Genomic DNA, 25353 nt, shown 5'->3' with positions numbered 1-25353 from the left:
CAGTTAGTTTTAAGCAAGAAACAGCACTGGTTCAGGGCAAGACACTTGCTAGTATTGTCATGTTACTTTTACATCTTTAGTGACTGGCCACCAATAAATTTTACATCATCTACACCTTCAAGGCAGGAAAATGCTGTTACCCAGATTTTTGTGCATATTATCTGTGTGCATATCTATCAGTTCTTAAATAAGGAAAGCAGATGACAGAAGTGCTTCAGACTGGTGTCACAGATATCACAGATAGGTATTGAATGTGTGTGTGTGTGTTTGTGTGTGTGTGTAATGTTGGAAGCAGGATAAGGGAAGTTCATACCACCTGTGTTTGGTACTGGTGAGATACATCCTAAATAATATTCCCTCAGCTCAGAAAGGTCATGAAGAAACTGCAGTGGGTTTAGCAGAAGGCCACCAAGATGACCAGAGTCCCATGAGCCACAGGTGCCCTCCAAGGACAAGGTGAGAGAGCTGCAGAGTCATCAAAGAGCCACCTACAGCTCTTTGAGGGGCAGATATGAACATGATGGAACCAAGCTCTCAGTGAGTTTGGGCCATATGATGAAGCTCATGGGGTTCAAGGCTGTGCCAGTAGCCCCAGTTCCATTAGGAGCCTTCAGAGGTCCTTGGTGATCAGAGCTCCATTAATCCTGTTAGGAGCTCACTCAGACCTCAGGGCAGAGTGTGCAACAGCTGTCTACCACTGTGGTCTTGAAGCAAACAAAACCTGATCTGGCAGGCCTGAATGTGGCTTTGTTCTGATGTCTTCTGAGTGACTAATGCTGTGAGGAGGTGGGAGGGAGGGAGGCAGGGACAGGGAACATCTGGGTTGTCACTGAGTGGCCAGAATTGCCTCCAAGCCAGCGTTGGGTTTGGCCACTTGCACCTCCTTAATGTGGCTCTGGTGGTGGTGGGTCTGATGTTGCATTTTGTTAGACTGGATTGTGGTGAGCCCTTTGGGGCTAGCTAGGGTGGATCTTGTCATTCTGATCTGGAAGAATGTCACTCAGGAGGGGCTCTGAAGCAAGACACGTTTCCTGGGCTCGTCTGCAGTGGGGACAGCTTTAGGATGTTGTTGTCTGCGCTGAATTTTTAGGCAGGAGGTGGCGAAGAAGTGAAACAGATCTTGTTGTCACAAGCAGCATAGACACTCCATTGCAGTCCTGGCAAGAATTCCTGCCTTGTGAGTGACACTCAGTGTGACCCTCTGTATTGCTGCTCCTAGTCTGTCAGGTTAACACCTGGCAGGGTTTTAGGTTGACTCCCGTGAACATTTCTCAGCACACAGCAATGCATGGGGTCAAGAAAGTGTCTGCTAAGGATGTGGTTTTGCCCTGTCACAATATTGCTTGAGGCAAAATAGTTTCATTTAGGGTTTATCAGCTGATGTCAAGATATCTGGGGTCTGGCTGCTTTCATGGACCAGCTGCACCTTGTTAAGACACACTGACAGCTCCTTCTCCCCTTTTGGCTTGTGGGGTAAACTCTTTCCTCACAGGATATGACAAATTTACATTGACTCAGTGTGATTTTGTCATACTCTGTGGGAAGCAGTGGGCCCAGAACAGATCCTGCTTCTCTTGAGATTTTCCAGCAAAGATGTTTAAATCTCTTTTGTAGCATTTCCACTGCTTGCTGTGGCCCTGGCTGTGTCATCTTGGACTCCTGGCCTTGTCTTGGGTTTTCAATATTAAACCAATAAGCTGGCTTTAAACTGAGTATTTCTGGGGAGGTAAGATGATGCAGAATTAGTGTACATCTTGCATTAATTAAAGGTGAAGTTGTGCTTGAAAATACACTGTTCAGAGGCACTTTGACTGTAAGAAAGCAGAGCTTGGAGGCTTGCCACACTGCTTCACTGAGCAGTGGTGGTAAATGTCCACATGCTGTCCAGTCTGGTGCTGATGGCTTAATTTAAGGCTCTGCAAATGCTTGTAAGACCTTCCTGAATGTGAAATGACACAGTGGAGCAACGTTGGCAGTACTATTCTGCTTTGGCTTATTTTTGACTGGTTGGCTTAAACTGTCCTATCCACTGTCGTGGCTTTTTATGATTCATTTTTAGAAAGTGCAAGCGTGGAAAGCTGTCTGCCTGGCTTACTTTGCTGCTGATGTCCAAGATTTTCAGTAGCTTAGATATGACCACGGTCTTTCCTTCCTTCTGTCTGAAGGATGGCCGCCAGATTGAGGAGCAGCATCATCCCACTGACGCAAATCCAGGGAAATCCGGGAGCTGTCTGCTGGAACAGCTGCTGGCTTTTTTTTTTTTTTTTTTTTTTTTTTTAAGGAAACCATAAAAAAAATCAGGGAGAAAAAAAAATCCCAGGACAAAATTGAGCAACAGTGTTCGATACTTGAGCCACCAGTGCACAGACTGATTGTCTCCGCTGCCGCTGGAATCAGACATTTGATAAGCAAGTTGGAGCAGCACTTGGGAATTTTGAATAGGGTTGAGATGTCCTAGTTTGTTGAGGAGTCTTCTCAGGGTTGAGCCTGTGGGCAGATTATTCAGAATAATGATTATTCAGAATTTGAAACTTGCAAATCAGGGAGGAAGGGAAGGATACGTACTGAGGAGCTGAATTTTTTAGTATTTTTAAGTGGAAAAATTCAAGTCAGCATGCTTTAATTGCACATGGTGCATCTTAATGTGTTTTCATCAGTTCATGTTGCTGCAGAGTTATGTCCATGCAGAGAGACCTCTTTATCTCACCACTTTGCCCAGAAGAAAGGGTTGAGTGGCTGATCTAGTTCCTGTTCAAATCCCTTTGCTGTGTTTCTGGGGAGCAGCCAGGCAGCAGAAAGCCCAGAACGATGTGAGAGCAGCAGTGAGAGCCTTTGCAGTGCTGGGGTAAGGGAAAGAGGGTTTGTGAAGTGAGTGATGAAATCAGCCACTAGCACTGGACTTGCTACAAGCAGGGAAAAAAAAGTCATTCCCTTCTCCTTAACCTCTTATTTCTGTCTCCTGCATCAGCCCTGCTTAATTATTGCTAATGAGTATCAGGGAATTTAAATGGGGGAATTTCACAGAGTCTGTAATGAAATCAGCAGTTGGACAATAGAGGAATAAAATCTCTAATTACCCAGACTGGGAGCTCAGCTGTGGTAGTATGGCTGTGTATTCAGCAGTGTTACATTTAAGATTACGTGTCCTTCTGGACAGATCTTTAGCTTAACTGGCTCTGTGGGAGGTGACAGGAATCAAGCCAGAATCCTATAGTATGCAGAATAAGTCATGCTAGGAATTGCACATGCAGCTTCTGTTTTAAAGGGGTATTTTGTGAAGCGTTTTGGGGATGGAAATGTTTGAATTGGTTGTCAGTGAGGAAATAACGTAGCAGGGAATGTCACTGGGGTGATGGTAGAGCCACGTGTATAAAACACTGCAAGTGTGTAAAATACAGCTTGTAGGGGTGTTCTAGCACGCGTGGTTTGAAAGGTTTATGGTCCTGGAAGCTGCATCTCTGCACTTCTTCCAGTAAAAACTCACTCAGGTGAGTAGTCTAGACAGAGGTGACGGAGGATTTCCCTCTGAACAGGAACCCAGGGGAAACTGGAAGCTGGAGTGAGTCTAATGGGAGAGGACAGGGCTTGGGACTCTTTGCTTATTTCTTTTTTTGTTTTTTATACTGTAGTTAGCCAGTGGTCTGTCCAAAAACAGTTGGCTGTATTAATTCTCCCTAAGTGAAAGCTTTATATGGGTGTAACTCTTTCTTTTCTTTGGCAGCCAGAGCATTTTTATTTCCAAAACCAGAAAAGTCTGGGTTTTTTTCTTTCAGTGACACTTCTAGGTAATGGAGCTTCAGCTAACCCAGCACTTACCAACATTTTAAATTAAATTAAGAAGAAAAACTGGGGGAAAAGGGACACAAATGCACACTGGGAAAGTGGGACAAGGGCAGTGCTGCAGCTGGCTGCTCAGATGGATAGCATGGAAAGGCCATGACATGGTGGGGATGTCGTCATAATGTTTGGGAAAAAAACCATGTTTTAAATCTTCCAAGGGCAAGCTTTTAATGGAGCACCTATTAACCCCTAAACCTTGTTGCTGCAGCATGCTGATCTCCCAGAGATCTCCACAGGGTTAGGAAGGATTATGGCCAGATATCAATATTGGCCTTGGCAGCCATGCTACAACAAAAAATGTGTATCAGTTGTGAGCTTTCCCAGGCCAGGCAGAGAATTAAGTGGGCTTAGCAGTGACCATTCCAGCAAGAGATGATGCAGAGTGGAAGTGACCATTCTTGGGAAACCTGGATCCAAGTAGGTCTGGACCTCTTGCCGCTTGATGCTGCAGGTGGGTCTGTGCTGCTGATCCCAGTGTCTGTCAGAAGATGGGAAGTAAGTTTAGGACACAGAAAAGGAAGTTTAGTACGTGGAAAAACAAGTTTAGTATGCAGCATCATGGGTGGGGTTGGGTTGGAGGGGACTGCAGTGACCATCCCCTTGCAACCCTGCTGCCATGGGCAGGGACACCTTCCCCTGGATCAGGCTGCTCAAATGGGGGAATTAAGGAGCATCACTAAAGCTGCTGGTTCAGTGTGAGCTCGTGTTGGACACAGACCCCACAGAAAACAGAGCTCAGCTGAGGAGGGGGCAGGTGCCTGTCCTGTCACTGCCTGCATGGGAAAAAAAATCCTTCATGTGAGCTCTTCTTCATTCTTCCCCCTTGATTTCTGTCTGAGAGTTCTCCTGGGTCTGAAGAGACTTTGATATTAAATCAGCCCTTCAGATCATGTCTTTTCTCCTTGCCAGGTGCTGTGGTTTAGCCCCAGCCCCACAGAGCCCCTGGCTCACTCCCCTCTGGTGGGACAGTAAAAGTGAGAAAACTTGAGGGTTGAGATAAAGGCAGTTCAATAGATGAAGCAAATGCACACAAAGCAAAACAAAGGATTCATTCCCCACTTCCCATTGCAGGCTGGTGTTCAGCCATCCCCAGGAAAGCTGGGCTCCATCATGCCAAACAGTGACTTGGGAAACAAATGCCATTGCTCTGAGCATGCCCTCCTTCTTCCCCCAGCCTTGCATGCTCAGCATGATTCCATATGGTCTGGAATATCCCTTGGGTCAGCTGAGGTCACTGTTACAGCTGTGTCCCCTCCCAGCTCCTGGTTCCCCCCCTGCCCCTTTGCATCTGGGATGAGGAGCAAGAACGGTCCATGACTCTCTTGAAAGCACTTCTCAATAACTGAAACATCCCTGTCTTATCAACACCAATCCAGAACAGCCCCATACCAGCAATTATGAAGAAAACTAACTCTATCCCAGCCCAAGCCAGCACACCAGGATGTCTGGCAAGGATTTTGTCTCCTTTCAGTCATGCTGCTGAGGCTCCTGCATCAAATCTTTCCTGGCACCTTCCTCGCAGTGTAGCTGGAGACATTGCACAGGTTTATGGATCCCTACCCAGATTTCCAGAAACTGGCAGCCTTCTCCTCAGCTGTGTGGTGGAAAAGCCTGGAGTGGGGAGGCAGAGCCAAAGCTGCAGATCTCTTCTGAGCAGCTGTCTGCATCCCAGGGGGAGACAGGTTGGTCTAGTCTGTTAAAAATAAGTTTGTGCCAGCTCTGTAGGGAGTGAAATGTCTGGGTGTGCAAGCTCTCACATGGAACAGCTGACTCAAAATGTGAGCTGCATTTCTCCTGTCCTCCAGTCCAAAAACATCCTCTGGGCTCAGCAGGATGCTTCCTTGTAAAAGAGGACTGAGCGTTTGAATGCGACTTCACAGTGACAGGAGGGAGGTGATGTGGGCTCTGTGTGTTCAGCGTGGCACTCCTGTGATCTTTTTTGTACTTTTTTATAGCACCTGGAGATTTTTTTTTTTTTGTTGCAGGGACCATTTCCCATCCTTGATGTTCCTGGGAGCAGCAGTGGTTCCCTGCAGGGGCTCAGCTCCTTTTGGAGCTCCTTCTGCCAGGGCTGTTGTGTGTGGTCGGCGGGTCTGAGATCTGGGAGCTGAAGGAAGTGAAGTTTGTGTTTGGGAGTTGAAATACTTGAGGAGAAGTAATTGACCATAATCTGAGAGCAGATCTAGCTATGCAGAGGACAGCTCATCACCATGTTCACAGTAACGGGCTTGTGAACGGAAATGGAGCTGATGGATGTTTTCTAATTATTCCCTTGTGTTGCAAATGTTAGAGAGCCAGCTTGAGATCTCTGCCCAGAATTCAGAGCCTTAATTTGTTTGACCTTTCTACTGCTGCAGACACAAGGCTCTATGAACTGCAGTCATCTTCATTAATTTCTCTATTGTTCTGGGGATGCAAATTAGTGTGTTCTTCAGCAGATACTGTGTGGAAGATGGAGATACAGCTTGGTGTTGGGCAGCACTTCTGTGTGTTTCAGGGGAATGCTGAGCCATGCCTTAGTGGAGGGTGATCTTCCAGACAGGTTGAGGTAGCTGCAGCTGGAGTTCTGTTTAAATCCACTGATGCAGGAGAGGCTTCTCTCCCTTTCCATGTCTTTTTTAGAAATAACCAGCTATGGCATTTGTAGACATCCATTTTTGACAAAGAATGGTACATTTCAGATAACATATCTCAAGGATGTATAATGCTCCAGTATCATCCTCTTGGCTTGAAAATATTATTCCAACTAATCAGCCTAAAACCCCTTTGAAAGCACATGTGTGTTTTCCACTGCTTTATCAGGGAGACTTTTTAGGCTGGTTTGCTGTCATGTTTTAATGACCAAAAGATAGAGCTGCCAGGCATCTGCTGGTTCAGATGGATGTCCTAGTACCAAATGTGTGTGTCTGTGAATCACCAGTGGGTGCAGCAGTAATTTTTGGTAAGTGGGAGGCAGACAAAATTGCTGGTTATGATTTGAAGTCTTGCCCACAGCAGAGCCAGCAAAAGGGATGAATTAGAGACAGGAATAGTAGCACAGCCTTTTTTTCTTTTTGTGTGCAGGAAACCTCAGAGCATATAATAAACTATTGCCATTTTGATTACCAAAAAAGAAAAAAAACCCACCCCAAAAAACTGAAAGCAAAGATAAAATAAGAAAAACCTCAAGCTTAATGGGTTTGCCAGTAATAAAAATACAGCCCGGAACAAAAGGCTGCTGAGTGGTTTTTTATATCTTGTATTCAGTATGCTGGATTGAAAAGAAATTGGCAAAAGTGTATTTTTAAAGTCCCCACCTCACTGTAGTTTCTCCCAGGAGGAGGAGTTGCCTTCGTGGCAGCCAGCAGGAAGAGTGGCGAGTATGGGAAAAGACATAATTAGGGTAGCATTAATTGCTCTTATCAGAGGATTTATTTTACATCAGCCCTTTACTTCAGGCTGCCCCACCAGAGTTCAGTGCACTCTGCAGTGATGTCTCTTTTAGTCCTGGGAGCCGTGCAGGGACTCTCCCAAATCCAGAGCTGCTTTTTGACTTCAGTGAACAAAGAGCCATTAAATTACACAAACACAAAGCTCCTTCGGGCTGTTCTGCCCGGTGGGACTTGTTTGAATCCTTATAAATACATTGAACTGACGTTGGCACTTTAAGTAAAGCCTTTCATGTCCTTTCTATATAATGAGTATAGGCTTGGCCACAGCCTGTAATCTGCTTCCTTCTCTCATCCCTTCCCTCCGCTTCCCCCCGATTCTGCTGCTTCTTATTTAGGGAGGCTCATCCTGCTGTCTGCTGAGCTTCCCCACATCTCAGCACAGCTCAGGCATCCTGTGCTCCTGGCAGCTCTTCTGACAGGGGAAAAAATTGGTACAGAATGCTGGTTTTCTCTGGACACAAATCAGGCTGCATTTTAAAGACAATCTGCTGAGTTTTGGTGCATTGCACTGATACATTTTCTCACTCTCTCAGTGAGCCCAAAAAATTACTTGTCCTCTTGCTGTGGGTGTGGGAACATAGCACCTTTCTAAGACTGCTGGGATGTGGTGGGACATGGGGAAAAAGCTAAAATTCTGAGTCAGCATTCCCTCTCTGCTGCTCTTTTAGACTCAAACCAGGAGTGTTTTTGGTTTCCAGCCCTGACAAAAGTCAGAGGATCCAGCTGTACTGTGCAGCAAAGTGCCTTTCAGGGATATCTGGCCCAGCTGCTGTGCTCCACCCAGGGTAATAGTCTAAGCAAAGCAAAACGCTGCTTAATCCCAAGTCACTTTTTGTGCCCACAGCTTAACTCGGACTTCCTGCTCTCCAGTACTCATCCCTCAGGGCTGAGGCGTGGATTGCTCCAGACCGGTGTCATTACCCCAGCGCTGTGCAATGCGCAGCCGGTGTCAGGGAACTGTGTGTCCCTGCAGGTCCGGGGGTGTCCCTGTCCACGTTGATGGGGAGCCTGTGGCTGCTCGGAGCCGATTCCTGGCAGTGTCTGGGGCTGGCTCAGCGCAGGCCTTGGCAATGGATCTTCCACGAGGTGCAGCACACGGCGGTGCCCGGAGCGCGGCCGCCCCTCCTGAGGAATTTGGCCGCTGCGCTGGCAGAGGCAGCAGCACTGCAGATCCTCTGAGTTCTCTTTTCCTGCCCCAAGAGCGGAGCAGAAGCGATGGGAAAAGCAGGCGACGCTGCCTTCGGGGAGCAGCCGCTCGTGTCCCCCCGGGCTGGGCTCGTGTCATCTCGCTGTCTCACGCTGTTCAGTTTCTCCCAGGTGTGCCCCTATTAACTCAAGAATTTCAGCCTAATCCAGTTTTGCTCCGGAGGGACAAGGGAAAGGTTAATTCCTGATCGTCTCCACAGACAGATGATTGATTAGGGGAGAGATGCTTAAGTGGTCCTAAGAGAGGCATATCCCACACTGCAGCAGGAGAGGCTCTGGGGGAAGGATTTAGTCTCCCGTCTGTGCTGGGATAGGAATTGGTCCTGACACCAGCTCTGGTGACCTACAGTAACCTTCACCATAGATAACTAGCCAGACCTCTTCGAAAAATGTCTGTATCTTGCCTGGGACGTGGTCTGGTGGGAGATGCTGGGCAACTTCTCAGAGCAAAGCCCCGCATCCCCTGAGCTTTTCCACTCATATCTTTTGCTACCAGAACTACATTTAACACCAAACCTTCCCTGATCCTGGTGGAATCTTTTGAAGCTCTGAAATAAAAGTTCATTAATACAGGGCTATGAGTGGTAGGGACAAGTGGAGAAAGATAAAGATAGTTGTGAAAGGTAATGAGCTATATGGATAATTTTAGGAGTTCTGGTCCAGACAGGATGGTCAGTCACATGCAAAGCAAGTGGGATGCTCTGTGCAACAGCTCCCAGAAACTTTATTTAAAATACTTTTTTTTTTTTTTTTAAAAAGGCTTTGATCTAATTTTTAGGTCAGAGCATTTGTGCAGTAGTATATAATCTTGCCCACTTTTTTCATGTTGGTTAAAAAAAAGTTCAGCCACTTTGATAGCGTGGTGTCCCTGTTTTCAGCTCTTGGATCTTCTTACACCTTTAAAACAATAATGGAAATCCATCTCCATGTTGTCAGATAGTAACTACCCACACCTAGTGGTCAAATTTGGGCTTTCTTTGTAAGTGCCTTTTTTTCCCTTATCACTTCTGCTTTATCTGTCATAAAACCTCCAATGGCCAGTGCATATGGTGACAATTCTGTGCCAGGCACTGAAGTAAATGTTGGTCTGTAGAACTTGCTTTTTGAATGTTCTTTGCCCAATGGAAATAGGTGTCAACACCTATTTCAGTTCTTGTTAGAGTTTTTGTCTTGACTGTTTTGCCATCTGCCACTGCTGTCCCTGATGTAGCAGAGGCTGATTCTGCTCTCCAGGTTTGTTCTGAGGTAGAAAAAGTGGCACATTTCTACTGGTGAGTCAAGGGAACAGTGACACACAGCAGCATTTCTCTGCTGTGTGGTCCAGAGGGCATTTCAAATGGAATAAATCCTGTTAAAACCATGCCAAAGCACTTTTCAGACTGGGTAAGTTTTAATGGCAGGCTGACATGAGTTTCTTGCAGAGTGTCATCTCCAGCTTTAGCCACCGTGGGCAGGAGGATCTGTGAGGGGTTTCTAAGCCAAAATCTGTGAGGCTCTTTGTCTCCTTAGTGGGGGAAGGAACTGATGGTCCCATCTCCAAATGATGTTTAATATGCTCCCTGTTTAAGCCATTGATCCAGGAACAGAAAGTCCATGTTCCCAGATCTTTTAGAAGAGTCACTCTTGCAGGATAAGGTTGCCAAGTCTCCCAGGACTTTAATTATCATGCTGTAATTCCATCTGCAACCTTAATAGAGATGATGTCGTGAGTGGTGATCTGCTTTCATCCTCCTTTTGCATACCACGGGCTGATACACGAATGTTTGCATTTTTGGCATTCTTGATTTTTAGGTTTTTCTCTTAAAACGAGAAGAGAGACTGCATGAAACTCAAAAGAAGTACAGTCAGTCGTCAGTGCAGTCGAGGTAGAATTTGCACAGCTGCCAAAATGAGGTTCAGATATTTTACTGGGTGACACAAAATAAATGTTTAATTCATAGTGCGTAACACTTTAAATAAATATCACTTGGCCACCCTCTAATGAGGATATGCTTGACCATTGACACCTCGTATTCTGGCTGTAGTTTCTCTCACTAGTTTTTATGGCAGGCTGTACATGTTTTAGAAAAAACAACATTCAAAATACAATTCATTCAATCTTGTCTGAAATGGGTCTTCAGTTTTGTAAGGTTGTGTTTGAAACCCTACATTTAAATTGCTGCTTGCAGACAACCTTCAGGATGCAAACTGGGCTTAAAGCTGACTTTTATGGAGCAGTAAACTGCAATGTCATATACTAGGTGTTGGCAGCATACAGCTACTGTCTGCTTTTGACTAAAGACCTAAAAATTTCTCCTCCATTTTTGCCTTCTTGAGAGCCATTTTCTTATTCCCTGCATCCCATGCTATGCTGGACCCATCTTCATGCTGGTTTCCTCAAGGTTTAGCCTGTGCTTGACGAGGGGAGCATTTGTGAACCTGGCTGCACAAAGGAAGCAGAAGTTTGGTTAGTGGTTATTCTTTCTCACTGCTTTTTGTTGCATAACCAGAGCTGTTTCTTGACAAACCAGCCAAAGAGTGAAGAGGAAGGGAAAATCTGTGAATAATGGAGTGGCTGGAGGAGGGCTCCCCCTGCTCCTGGTTGTAACAGGTGGGAGAGCGAAGGGAGTAGAAGGAAAACACAACCACAGCCACTGTAAATATGGATTTCCTAGGTAAACAGGGATTGGGGGAGCACAAATCTCATCCACTGCAGTGAGTTATTTGTTGCAGGTGTAGCAAGTTCCTTCTGCTCTCTCCACAGCTGCTGTTTCTCACCAGGATTTTGTCCTTCTCCTAAGAGTTGAGCATCTCTGATTTGGGGCAGCCTTAGTGCTTAAGGTATTACCACATTAGCAGTGTGCTGTTCTTTCTGGGAAGGTAGGAAGTTAAATTAAGGTAGGAAGTTAGGGTTAAATGAAGGTAGGAGTAGATTAGGGTAAAATGAAGGCAGTTGAGGGGGAGGCAGCTCTTGACCACTGCTGAGAGCTCAGTGGGGCTGTTGGCTCCAGCAGCTTCTCAAATCAGCTCCCCCTGGTTTTTGTCAGCAGTGAGACCCAGATGGTGCTGATAAACCTTTGGCTATTTCAGTTTTGCTGAGGAGGGCTTGGCAGGAGATCACACACCCCTCCCAGCATCTTCCCAGACTGCCTCAGCAAAGGGGCTGCAGCTCTTCCACTGTGTTCTTGGATGGAAAGCTCTGCCTGCTCTGCCCAGGAAAGCTGCTCCAGAAGCTCACTAGCACCACTCTCCTGTCTTCAGGCACGGCTCCTCCTGCTGCTTGTGTCGCTGCCAGGACTCAAACATCAGGGAAACCAGAATGTTTGCACTGTGAGCTAATCTACTCTTTAAAGATGTTAGATAATGTAATAAAATGGCTCAGCGGTGCATTGCAATTACCTTTCACATTTCGTCATGCTTCGAAAATTTTTGTCTTCTGAAACTAGGACTATATTTTTAGTACAGTGCAATCAAAAATGTCTGGCCAAGAACCTGATATAGTACCTAGGAAAATGGAAATATTCCTTTAAATGTCTTCCAGAGCTGTGGTTTCCGCTGAGTATTAAACTCCATTTGTTATGTCCTGATTACATACTTTGGTCTGGGTGATATATGGCTTGGTTTTATAATTCCATATATATGGACAGTTTGATCTCTTCCTTGTATTTTTAATAACAGAAAGTAAAACATAGACTTTTATTTTAGCATGATGTAAGCATAATTATTTAGTGGGCAAGAGAATCAAGATTGCATTCTTTTGCTTGCCACTGAGGCTTACAGATTTATTATTGTTTTGTTTTTTTCTTCATGGTTATGGCCAAAAGATTCATGCTATTAAAACCTAACCTGTTATGTCAGGGTAATGGTTTCTGTAACTTGGAAGTGAAGAAAGAAACCAAATCTAGAGCTGGCTAAGTCACCACTGGGTTTGGAGTGGATTTGATATTTGGATTTGATATCATTCAATAGTGGCATGAATTAGTGCATCTCTTACAAACCTGCATCATGATTCACAAAGTTCGCTCCTCCTGGCATTCTGCAGCATTCAGGGCACAAATTATTAGCAGTGGTCTTGATTACTCTCATAAACTACAACCTCTTGCTGTCATCTGCTCTTTTCCAGCCTCCAGTATCTCTCTCCCTGTAAGGGTATTTCCAGGCTGGCATTTCTTGCACCATTTCCTCCCTACCACAGTGTCTGTGCAGGAGTGCTCAGCTCCTGCTGCCACCTTGAGTGAGCCATCAGCTCCTGTAACCACACACTTCTCGTGGCCACGAGCTGTCTGATCCCTGTCTAGTTGCTCTCTGTGGAACACAAAGCAAGCCCAGAGCAGGGCAAATAAATGTCCTTTCAAGGCAGTTCCAGCCTCAGTACCAGTGTGAGTTGTCTGAGGGATGAAGATGAGAAGGATGTTGTGGGTAGGGTTGGGCTGTGATGTGGGTTTTTTGATGCTGTGGGGTTGTTTCACTTTGCCTTTACTTTAACCCTTTGACAGAATGGTGAGGCTGACATTGCATGGCTTGGGTGGTTTCTCTCCCATGCACAGTGGACAGGAGGGCTACACCACAGCAGAAATCCAACATGCAGGGAGCCCAGGAGGCTGGACTTCAGGGAGAGGAAGGTTTTCCTTGACCCAATTCCTGACTCTTTGCAAATAACATTGTACATTTACTCAGATGCTGCTGTTACCCTGCTGGACACTCATCCCTGCTGCCAGGGGACAGTGCCTGCTCTAGTGGGAGGCATTGTCAGGCAGCAATGCTGGCTCCTCACGTTCTGGCCACGTCACTTCAGTCCCAGCCATAAAACCTCTTTCTTAGAAATCCTCCAAGTGTGAAATCCCAGTGCTCAAGAACAGGCAGTACTTTGGTAGGAAATCAGCATAAAGCAGTGAACAGTACAACATATTGTGTAAATCTCATGTGTTTGTGTCCTCACCCCTTCTGAGTGAGGCAAAGAAGTGTCCTTGGGAGTTGGTGGATTTAGTGGGGTTTGTATGTGATTTCTTTTAATGTGCTTCAAATTAGTCATGGTGCTTTATTTCCTAGGCTTCATTAAGCTTGTGGTCTGACCATATTGTGATAGTCACTCCTCACAGTTTGCTCAATACTAGTTTTAATATCCGGATATAGATTTCTTCAATATCCTGCAATGCATTTTTGGTGCTTTTCTGGATAATGCTAATACTAAACAGTCTGTGATGCACCAGGCCCCTGAGCTACATTTGAAGGTCAGCATAATGCTTTCCATCTCTCATCTTTGCACAACACAGACTCCTGTTACGTGTTGAGGTTTTTTTAGGACATAAAGTACCCGAAAAGAGGTTCTTGCTTAAGAAGTACTATGAGAAAACACAAGAATGCTGTAAACTTGTCCCTTCTGGTCTGATCTGTTCTCCTTTTTACTCTCCCTTTGTCTTTGCTCCTCTCCTTTTGTATCTGTGGGAAATATCCAGTGATGCACTGCTTCTATGGAAAACAAATCATCTCTGTCTTCTTCTGGCTTAAAGATCTGTAGGAACAAGTGCCATTCCAGAGGGGAAAATAAAAGTTCTCATTTGACAGTTTGCTGAATAAAAAGGTGGCACACTGAGCAGATTTGGCTTGATTTGTCACCTCTGTTCCTGTGGCACCACTGAATTAGCTGTTAAAATTTCTGTGAAGGGAGGAAACAACTATTTTGAAAGTCAAGTGGCCAAACGTCTCTCAGAGACAGAGATTTGATAGTTGCTGGTGTGTATTGAAGCACTTCTGTACCAGGTGTAGACTTGCTCTCTCCAAACAGAAGAAAGAGCCTTTGAACATATTATCATTGCCTTAAAAATAAAGAAGAAAACTCTTGCCTCAGGCATTTGACAGGAGGCCAGACCTCAGAGGACAGCTGAAGAGAGGCAGACAGGTTTCTAACATCTGCTTTGGGTGGGTGGATTATATTTGACTTTGGCATTCACATCAAGACGAGGCAAAGGCAGGGCTTGATGAAGAGCACGGTCCCGCAGCCTGCACGACATTCCCTGGCTCTGGGATGGGAAAACCCCAAACAGGGATGGGCAAAGCAGCCATGAAATGGGGTTGAGAATCCTGGGGTACATGCAAAGCTCTTCTTGTAGGCTTTAGAGAAAAGCACAGCTGGATTGGGCATCCCACATCAGTCAGGTCGTGGCTGTGGAGGATGTCCCTGATGGATGTCCTTGAGCAGAGTGAGAGCTGTCCTCCCACCCAGAGCTCTGGGGGTGCCTCTGGGCCCTGCCACATGAGCTGTGCTGAGCAGTGCTGCTATTTCAACACTCAAATGATGTGTCAGGGCCCACTTTGTTTTCTGACAAGGTGCAGCCCCAGGACTGAGTCAGCAGTGGATCCCTCTGCCCCAGCTGAGCCTGTTCCCAAAAGCTTGCTCTCATAGAGGTTTCCAAGCCTGCTGTTGGCTGGGAGTTGGGAGCACCTATTTACTCATGGGGTGCACGTCAGAGCCTGGATTAGCTCAGCTCAAAACCACACTGAACTGGGGAACAACCTGCAGTTCAGATGATACAAGGATATCTCGGAAGAGTTCTGAGGAAAGGGCAGCAGAAAGTAGTCCTGTGTGTCCCTCTGAAAGCCCCATTGAAGGGCTCTGGCTCCCTTGTGGCCGTGCCTTTGTGGGACAGCAGAAGCACAGAGTCCCCATCCATGCACCCTGCCCTCCCTGCCTCTGAAGCACAGTGATTTATAACACCCCCAGGACACCAGGGCCCATTTCAGTGCAGCTTTAAGCTGTCAGGCTGTAAATTGTCCTGGTTCAGGAGCTACTTCAAAGCAGCCCAGGCTTCCTGCAGCAAGAAGAAGGCTTTTTGGCAAAGCCAGCACAAGTCATTTGCTATTCATGAGTCAAATCCCTGAAATGTCCTCGATCAGCAACTAAAAATGGGTCATAAGGAGACAAGGCATTGCTGTCTGCTGAAGGAAGCTGCAAACTCCACTGGCCTTCTCCATCTGTTGGCTAAAGCTCCTTCTGCATTCTCAGCAATGGCTTTTCCTCCCTCCCTGCTTTTCTCTGTTGAGCACACATGAGGTTACTTGAAGCAGCAGGATCTTGACCCAACAGGCAAACCCACCCAGGAGATCTCCCAGATGAGTGGAAAAATGTCAGTGGAGTATGGGAAGGTTACTGATGAAAATGATAAATTCCTCCAGGCTGCCCGTTTTCCAAATCTAGAAAGGCTGCAGTGGCCAAGGGAGAGGGGAGGGAAGCAGCAGCTGGGTGCAAGCTGAGGCTTGTAGGCTGCAGGCTGGCAGCTGGAGGGATGGAGGGACTGCAGGCAATGGGCACAAGTTCTGGAGCCAGGTCTGCTCTACCAAAACTGCACCTGTGGCAGCTTGGTTGCAGCCAGCAGAACAAAGTGTGTTCCACGTTGAAAGCAAAGAAGACACAAGAAAGACCCAAAAACTCTTTGTATGTGTGGCTAATATTCAAAGGAGAGTTCACTTGTGTTGTGTGATTAGCAAGTCCTTCCCCAGGCTGGGGAGTATTTGAGTCAGTCGGGCTTTTTTTCCCTTTCCATTTCTAATGCATTTACATTCAGCATAATTGCATTTATCGGCATCCACATCTCCTGTTTTAATTTAGGGCATCACAAAGGGAGCAGTTGAATATTCTTTCTGTCAGAGCTGGATGATGGATGGTGAGCATCAGCAAGGCTTAAACACCCACGTGGAGGTGAACCCCTGGCTCTGACAGACTGTGTGTAATGCAAGAGGCACTTGGGTTACAGAGCACTGCAGAGTAACACTGCTTGTTCCTTGTCCAAGCTGTGCCAGACAGCAAACTTCCAGAAAACCTCAGACCATATACAGTTAGCCAGCAACACTGTGTGAAATCTTTAACCATATTTGAACGAACGGGCTGACTTGGACACGGCCAGGAGGGAAATGCCAGTCTGCCTGACAGCTCGTTTTAATAATGAGAAAGTTGTTCCACTGACAGGAGGACAATAAAAACTGTGGCTGCCTAGAAAGATGTTGCCTTCCTTCTAGTTCTGAGCATATGTGAAGCTGCAGAGGAGCTGGCTGGTCCTAGAGCTGTGCATGTGCAACAGTGCTTTTCCCTTCTTTCAGAACCTTTTCTCTTCTCTCACCCCCTTTTCCCTTCTTTCACCATTTCTCTTTCCAGGCGTTGAATCTGCACCCACCCTGCCAACCCTGTCCAAATGAGTAATTAGTAAATCACTGCTTTCTCCTAAAAAGTGAGTTATTTTAAATATATTATCCCTTGTGCTTCAGCAAAGCAAGCAGTGAAAGTAGGTGACCTTTGTAGTTAGAGCTATTAGTGCACAATTTATGGTGCTTTTGGGTTACAGGGCATGAAAGGCAAGTTCTTGAGAGATTTATCAGCCCTCTGAATGGGCAAAACCTTGCCTGCTGATCCCTTATTGATCAAGGAGCTGTATCTTTTATAACCAAACTGCTTTGTATTGCACTTATTTTAAATGGCAGAGCTGTTTGAGGCAGAGCCCTTGTCATGGAATGGTTTTGGCAGTGCCACGTCTACACTGGATGATGTACATATGTTTTCCAGTGAAACAAAGGGCAGATTTTTTTTTTTAACTGAGCGCAGAGGAGCAGGAAGGCTTTAAGACGTGCGTGGTAATGGTACAAGCACTACAGAAACGCTTGTGCAATCATCATCTCACTGTGGAAATTCTGTCTGCAGCAGCAGCGTTACTGCACGGTGCCTGTTACCATCACAGCCTTCTGAAGCTCTGCTATCCCCAGGGCTCAGCTGTGGATCCTCGTGGGCTGACTGAAACATGTGGCTTCTCCACATAAAACAAGGGTTTGTGACTTTATTTTCCTCCCCTCCTCTGAGCAATTGCTAAACAATTCTTTGGGGGTGAAAAAAAAGTGCACGCGTTTCATATAGACACTTGAGAACAATGCAGTGCAGCTTTGGTGAGCCCTGGAAGCCGTCACCCTGTGCTGCTCCCCGTGTGAAACAAACTGGTGATTGAGTCCAGGCCCTTGCAGGCAGTCTTCAAACCAGCTCCAGAAATGGCTCTGGCTGAAAAACCAGCTTGAAGATGAAGAACTGCTCTGAGCTCGCAGGAGGGTGAAAGAGGAGTGAAGCCCTCTGCCTGTGTCTGTGCTGGGCACTGCTTCTGTGGGAGGTCTCTAAGGAACTCCATAGTCTGTTCTGGTTTTCTACCAACAGCAGTAAAAGGAAATTTGTTTTAAATCCAGCTGAATTTGAGTTCCTGCTTCATTGCTGGATGCCAGGGTGTACTGAGATGAGCTCAGCTGGTTGAGCCTGGTGCTAACATCACCAAGCTCGTGGGTTTCATCCCAGTATGGGCCATTCACTTAAGAGTTGGACTCGGTGATCACTCTGGGTCCCATCCAACTTGGAATATTCTGTGATTTCTGTGACTGTGATTATTGCTGACAGCAGACCTGAGCAGGCAGCCCAGCACTGCTTGTGCTGCCAGCTCCTGCCCTGCTCGGAGCAGTGGCCAACCTCAGATATCTCAGCATGACCCTGGAAAAGCAGCCAGAGAGCAGCACCATGTTGGAGCACTCACTGAAATCCAAGCCTGGAAGAGAGATGGCTGTGCCATGCAGTCAGCACAGTGATTCACTATCATCCTATCCTTGTGCTGCTGCAAACCAGGTGACCTGGTGAGACACGAGCAGAGCTACGCTGCCCCAGCAGGACCAAGTGACAGAGGGAGCCCTCTCTGAGGGTTACTTCAATGCTGGCTGGGTCTGTGTTTCAAGTAACTCCACCAGCTTGAGGTGGTGTGCAGCTGCCACCTCCTAGGGACAGGCTATCAGCAATTTGGAAGGGGCTAAGGTTTCAGGAGTTCCTTCTGAACAACATCCCTTCTTTCAGCTGCTCGTCTGGCCGAGGCACAACGCAGCAGTGCCCATGGAGAGGCTGTTGTGGCATCTGGGAGGAGGGTTCACTAGCAGAGGAATCAGAAATATTATATATTCCCAGTTTTCTGTGAGTTTTCATCAGCTGATACTGATGTGGCTGGCAGAAAAGTGCTTTTACCATCAATTCTTAGGAAAGCATAATGTAGAGGGATTTATAAATGAAGGTATGGAAGATGCTCTCTCGCTTCGAGGCTGTTCTGGCACTGCAGGTCTCAGGGGCTGCAGCTTTGACCCAGGCAATTGAGCAGTTGGCCTTGTCTTGGGGACTAATTCAGCATTCCCAGCACCCTTCTTGTCCCTTTCCAAAAGGTGTATTCCTGGCACAAATCTCAAGGGATCAGAAACAGCAGGCATGGTCTATTGCCCTGAAAAAGGGGCTGTGGCCCTCCTCACCCAAAATGGTTCTGCTTAAGCTGGAAGTGATGAATGCCTTGCAAATGAATCTGTTTTTTAAAAATACACCCCCACCTTTTCACATGCAGGGAAGAACTGGAGCTATTGTGAAGCTGAATCTTTGCCTAATTAAATTCACAGTAATCTCCTGTGAAGGCTCAAGAGAGATTCAGAGCTTTGTGCTGGTGTGACTGTGTTCACTGTGGGGTGGAGGTTCCTGAAACATCCTGCAGCAACAGAAAGCTGTGCTGGTGGGCACATGTGGGCAGGACTGACAGGGAGGATGCTGCAGACAGACCCACTGGAGCCAGTGCTTCCCCCCAGGCTTCTTGCAGAATCTGGTGTTGGCAGAGATCTGGAGACCTGGGGTGCTGTGTGGTGCAGGATCTCTGCTGTCCCCATCCAATCTGGCAGAGAGGCTGTGCTGCTCCAGCTTGGGTTTCTGATGTTGGACTGGTGCTGTGATGGTGGGTGGCTGCCCGGGCTGCAGCTGAAATGTCTCCAAGCAGAGGGTTTCTTCTCCACTCCCCTTTAAGCAGCAGATTTTGGTAGCCTTGCCAAGTGGACCAGGCTCATCATCCATCATGGCTCACAGCTCCTACAAAACCACTGGATGTGGAAAGTAGCTCCCAAATAGGAATATTTGAATTCCATGAACAAAAGTATTTCTAAATGATTACATTACTGGTTCTTGAAAACACATGGTGGAAAATCACTCAGCAGTCCAGAAGAGGTCTTCTCTTCTGTAGTCTGTGTTCAGGGGAGACTGCATCCTTCTACCTCTGTTTTTAGCATCCAAAAAATACTGGCCAGTATTTCCAGAGGCTTTCTGCTCATCATCTCCAAGAAACTCCCCTCCAGGGGTCATGTGCTGCTCCTCTGGAATCTTAACGCTTTGCATGAGAAAGAGCAGATACAGACTTCCAAGGCTGTGGCTCTGGCTTTTGTGGGCCTGTTGAAATTCATAATGAAAACCAAGTTTTCATATGCTCTGCCTGTACTGTGGAGTAAAAGTGTGGAGTTGACAACAAGGAAAAGAAATGCTGAGATGCAGTAGATTCAGTGGGAAAGTAATTTGGCATCATCCCTGAGTCTGGCCTTTAACTGAGCAATCAGCAGCGAGTCACTGTATCCCTGGTTTTGTTTGGATCTGGGACAGGGGCTGGAGAGGGAGAGCTGAATCATTTGCCCCATGGGTCAGAGCCTTAACTTGAGCAAGGGCGAGCCTTGTGAGGAGCAGCAGTTTGCACCAGCCCTCGTAATTTGGAAATTATGCTAGAAGCAATTTTTGATTACACTTTCTCAGGCAATCACAATGACAATTACTCATTTGCACCTATGATGTTCTGGTTCTTTAATAGCTGTAGCATAGAACATTTGTTAATATTTAGTGGTATTTTATTTGTTTTTGTTTCTGTCAAATCAGAACCTTTTGGATGAAAACCTCACAATCACATCCAGCTCTCCTAAGGTTTGCACAGTTAAACCTAAATTTCCTAAACTGGCGTGTTCTGTTTTATCTGGTTTCTGTATCCTCATTTAGACCAAGATGATGAAGCTCAGTTTAATGCAGGGCCAGGAGGAGGGAATTTCTCTGCTTCCTAGCTGGAGGATCTCAGTTCCCAAGTGCCTTGGACTGCTCCCACGTGTAGGTTTTGGGTAATGAGGTCGCCGAGCTCAGGGTCAGAGGTGAGGTACTCCATGCCAGTTTTGAAGACCCATTCATTTTTTCAGGTTTTCTTCTTTCCTTCGCCAAGCTGGAAATACTTTAAAGGCTACTTGGTTTGAGAAACTGTAAATGAATAAGTAATTTTTAGGCTCTTCTACTTGCTTAAACAAGAAAGGATTGGGAGAAAAACAGTTGTTTAATTAAACAGCTACTTGGTATGGATCACAGAAGCTTGAACTCTCCTAATTCACAGATTCCTTGGGAATTCAATGACCTTGAGTTTGCTGTGCTTGAAACTTGCTTTAGTACTTGGCTTCCTTTCTGGAATACTTTTGAGAGGAGAGTGGTACAGGAGGCGCTGCAAGGCTCTCGAGTTAGACCAGCACTGTTGCACTTAGGATCATATAAGAAGAGGCATTTGTGTTGTACAGAATAAACTTCTTGCTTCAGAGCATGCCTGGGCTTACTGCACCCAGAGGTCACAGCTGGATCTGCCTCTGCTACACCAGCCATGGAAACTTTGAGTACTGACTGCTCAGGATGATTTTCTTGCCTCTCTTTATGAAACAAAGCAAATGTGAAGCAGCAGTACATGATGAAATTTGTGTGAGAAGTAACTTGTCTGAAGAATCACATCATTTAATCATGCTCCAGAGCTCAGGGCTCCACTTGCCAGCTGAGAGGGAAGTCTGATCTCCCAGCACTGAGTGGCATTTCCTGCATCCTTTCCTGTAGTGGCAACTGGGGAGGTTAAAGCCATGAACAAGTGGCCAAGTTCACTGGAAATGAGTGTTTATCCATTACTTCCCCATGTTTGTATCCACCATAATAACTCTGTCTGAAGGAATGGCTTCAGTTGTGTCAGTGTTTAGCTTTGGGATATAAAGCATCAGGATTTAAATAGAAAGAACTCCTGAATACACAGAGTTGTATCCAGGAGGCCCCTACAGTCTTCCCCTCCAGAAGAGGGAAGTCAGCAGTAAACAAAGCCCTGCTGCTCCTTTCCTTTGGCAAAATTTTTCATCAATTGAGCTGTATTAGTGATTTATAAACCAGACAGCTGGAGATTTGTTGTGGTTAATCAGTGCAAAATTGTGCTAGTGCAGCTACAGTTATTTCATGCAGTTCCTTGGGATGTGGGAGAAGAAGGACTTTAGTTTAATTTCAACCAGCCACCAGGAGCTGCCCCCCTTGCACCAGCTCTGGCACATCTTTGGAAGGAGGAGATGGACTGGAGCATCCTGCCTGGGTTTGGCTGCAGAGCTGTGGGGCAGGGGAGGGGCTGTCCCAGCACCTGCACTGCTCCTGTAGGAGAACAGCTCCACACTGTGACCCACATCCTCATCTCTCCTGACAGATGTACTCTGAGCTAGTGATATTAACCATCATTCAGGCTTTTAATTAGCTGGGCTTTGTATTTAAAGCCCATCTTGGGCGTTTTGAAACCTGCCATACAACGTCTTATCCACGGTTGCTTTTCGTGAGGCTTGTGGGGCTGTGTTTTCTGGGCTCTGGTAGCACAATCTGGAACTGTGAGAGAAAGCCCTCGGGGGCTAATCTGTGGCTGTGGGCCAGTTTCTGCATAAACTGGTCTTATTTTTAAAGTCCATTTTCTCCAGTACACTTTTTTTTGGCCTGCAAAAGACTTCTTCATTTAAAATGAAGAACATAACACTCTCTCCTTTCAGTTGGTCTTTTGGATATGAGCCAGCAGTGCCCACAACAGCTGTACCACAGTTTAAACATTCAGTCTCTAATGGTTTGGGGAACATTAGGGTTTTTAAGGCTTCAACAGGTCTAGAGTAAATAGTGGTCAATAAAGAGTAGCTCTTCTTTGTATCCCTATGCTCTCAGTGCTCTGCACTAGAATAAAGCATGCTTAGAATATAATCATTGCAAAATTAATATCCATGAAAGGTTCTTTTTTTAAAAAAAGAGAATCATAGAGAAACCTGTTTCACTAGAAGAAGAGTTGCAAGAGTTCAGCTCTCAAGGCTCTGGTAACAGGCATGGGGAAGTGCACATCCTGGGCTTGTGTCAGTCCCCATGTGTGTGCTTAGTGACTGGAGGAGCAAATAAATCACAGGTATTCCTTTCTCTATGGCCTTCTTCCACCCACCTATTGATGATGTACACAAGAGTTAATTACGATTTTGTTTCTTCCTTATGGCTTTCCAGTGCCACATGGAGTGGAAAGCCAGCGTGTGCTAATTGGTGATATTTAGCATAGTGTTCTGGACCCAAATATAGTAAGAAATTATATTAGCAGTGATTTCTGATAGTTGGGCATTTCCCTTGTTAGTGATTGAACCCAGTGCTGGGGAGCCTTAATGATTTGAGCAGATCAGTGTTGGTGGGGCTGTCAAACAGCATGGAGGGAGCTGCTCATTCCCTTGTAGGAATTTTTGCTTGAATTCCCCCAGCTCCCCCAGGATCCCCCAGAAGCAGCTTACAGATAGTGCCTCGAGACAGACTGGTGCTCCCAAATTTTCAGCCTATACTGTTGCAATGCACCTCAGTGCTAAGCAATCATGTTAGCCTTGACCATAATCACAGTGGTTCAGGAAATGTATCTACACTTGGGCAGTGGCTGCCACTCTGTGCCACACACTAATTTCCCTCAGCACAGTTCTCACCTGGGGGATACTGGGGGATGAATTTTGCTGGGGGATCTGCTTCTGGGGGATCCCTCAGGTTTGTAGGTGTGGGTGAGCAGACACAATCTGTGTGGGGCTGGTTTCTGGAGCAGAGCTCTTGGACCTCACAGCCCTTCTGTGGCACTGGGTCCCAGTCTCAGTCTTGGCTTGAGAAGGGTTAAACCACTCCATTGGCCACTGGCCACTTGGACTTTGTGTACAGCACTTGGTGTCTCTGTGAAAAAACAGTTTGTAACTCCTTGTACTCTCTGTAGGAGTTGATTAACCCCTTCCAGTACCCTCCTTTGTGTTTCCTAGTGTGGGGTGTCCCTTGGCTCCCTGAGGGGGATCAGAGCTGTGGGATCCTGGCACACCCTGTGCCTGCTGCAGCCTGCTGAATGAGGGGGCAGGGGGAACGTGGAGTAGGAGACTTCCTAGGAAAAACCTTGAACGTGCCAGCCTTGCAGGGCATTCTCCTGAAAAACAGGATTATATAAAAGGCTGGCTACTGTGGTGCTTCTCATTAGCTGCACCACAGGGTTGGCCAGAGCGGGGCTTGGGCAGTTGTCACCTTTTTGGCTGGAGCAAGGTGGCTGGTAATGGATGTTTCAGTTGTAAATTGCTTTGTGTTGAGCCCCAGTAAAGTCTTGCTGAGATATATTTTATTTTCAGTTTTTGAAGCAAGCTAGATTTGGGAAGAGGCGGGAAGGGGTATTAGAAGGCAACTGGTCTACCTAAGAGGTTACTCCTGAGTGGCAAGCCAGAGCTTTAAAATATGCTTCTTAATTTTGTGCCATTTGCTAGGGATTCCTATCTTTACTTCCATTGGGAAGTTTCATAACATTTTCCTACCCATCAGTATTCTATTAAAGCTTTGTTGTGTAATCTGAAAGCCTTTCTGCTTGTCATGGTTTCCTCTTCAGAATGCCCTAGGTAGCAATTTTGGAGTAAATGCATTCAGGCTGCAAGGTCTTGATTTTGTTGTCTTATAAATTCAAAACAAGACTTGAAATTAAATCCTATCCTATTGTCAGTTTTCCTGTGAATAATGGTGGCCTAATGATGTGATTTAAGAATTTTTGTCTGATGTCACAGTACTCCTGGAAAAGCCTCTGCCTATAGCTGTTGTTAAAGTATCAGTGAAATTGGTTACCATATGCATTTAATACTTCTGGTTTTACATATGCATGGTGTTAGAGGATAGATCAGTGTTGTCAGTGAAATAAGTGGGTCCTGCAGTGTTGGACTGATCCTGTTCTTCCCATGAGAGCTCTCCTCTGAATAAATGCAGTGCTCACAGGACTGACCCTAAGTAGATGTGATTTACAGTCTACTAGAGCCCTTCACAGCAACAGTGAGGGTCAAAATGACCAAAAAAATAAAGAATTATTAGTAGAAGAAGCAATACAGAGATACAAATGAAGAACAGTGTTTTGGGTGAGTGGAAAAAACGTGTTTCTTGGGAAAGCACAAGGTTCATTCAGTTTGGATCACTCTGCTGGACGTGGGATTAGACCAGCTAACCTCTGCCCGTAGCGCTCTTTTAAATCTTGCATGACTTCTAAAGGGATATTATACATCTCGACAGGCAGCTCATCTGAGGCCTGCCAAGGGGCCATGGCCAAGATGTTCTCCTTTGGCTGTGTTGCTGTGCAGATCCATCCATCCTCTGGCCTGGATTGCTCCCAGACAGCGTGCACGCAGCAGGGATCACTTGGGGAGAGCGGGAAGAAGGTGAACTTGGAGGAGAAGGGGGTGGGGGACTGGTGGTGACCCACTAAATAAATGTCCTTTCTTTCTCAGCCTGGCTGGAATCCCTGCCTCGCTCCTTTGCAGTGATTTACATTTGCTCAGATTAAAACCCGTGCTGCAGGCAGGCTCAGCTTGCTCCGGGCTGTCAGCGGCGATCCGCCCGATGTCGGGTCCAGCATGCACACAGCCAGCGTGGTGAGATAGCAGCAATTAAATCCAGGTGTCAGTTTATCCCTGAGATTCACTGTCTGTCCACAATAATGGGAAAAATGCAACTAAAGGCCTAATAAAACAGGACTTGTGCTGCCTCTGAGCAGCTGGTTAATGGAAGGTTTCTGTGCTGGTGATTTTCTTTTTAGTGCTCTTCTTGATTGCCATCATATTTGAGGCATTCTGGTGCTTTTTTTGAGTTTGGCTCTTTGCTGCCCTTTTACACAAGCTTTATTGCTGTTTTTTCTATGGCAGATTCCACTGCCAGTAACAGAGATTAGATCCCATATTGAATGAAAGTGCTGTGTCAGCTCTGGCAGGTTGA

General features: G+C 46.2%; 1 protein-coding gene across 1 annotated transcript in view; it reads left to right on the top strand.

Moving 5' to 3' along the window:
- Positions 1 to 25353, top strand: part of CHSY1 (chondroitin sulfate synthase 1) — a 73288-nt gene that overhangs the window by 44991 nt on the left and 2944 nt on the right. The gene's annotated exons all lie outside the window — the stretch shown is intronic.

This window comes from Oenanthe melanoleuca, chromosome 10, assembly GCF_029582105.1.
Source record: "Oenanthe melanoleuca isolate GR-GAL-2019-014 chromosome 10, OMel1.0, whole genome shotgun sequence".
NCBI lineage: Eukaryota > Metazoa > Chordata > Aves > Passeriformes > Muscicapidae > Oenanthe > Oenanthe melanoleuca.
This window is presented reverse-complemented; position numbering and strand designations above follow the sequence as displayed.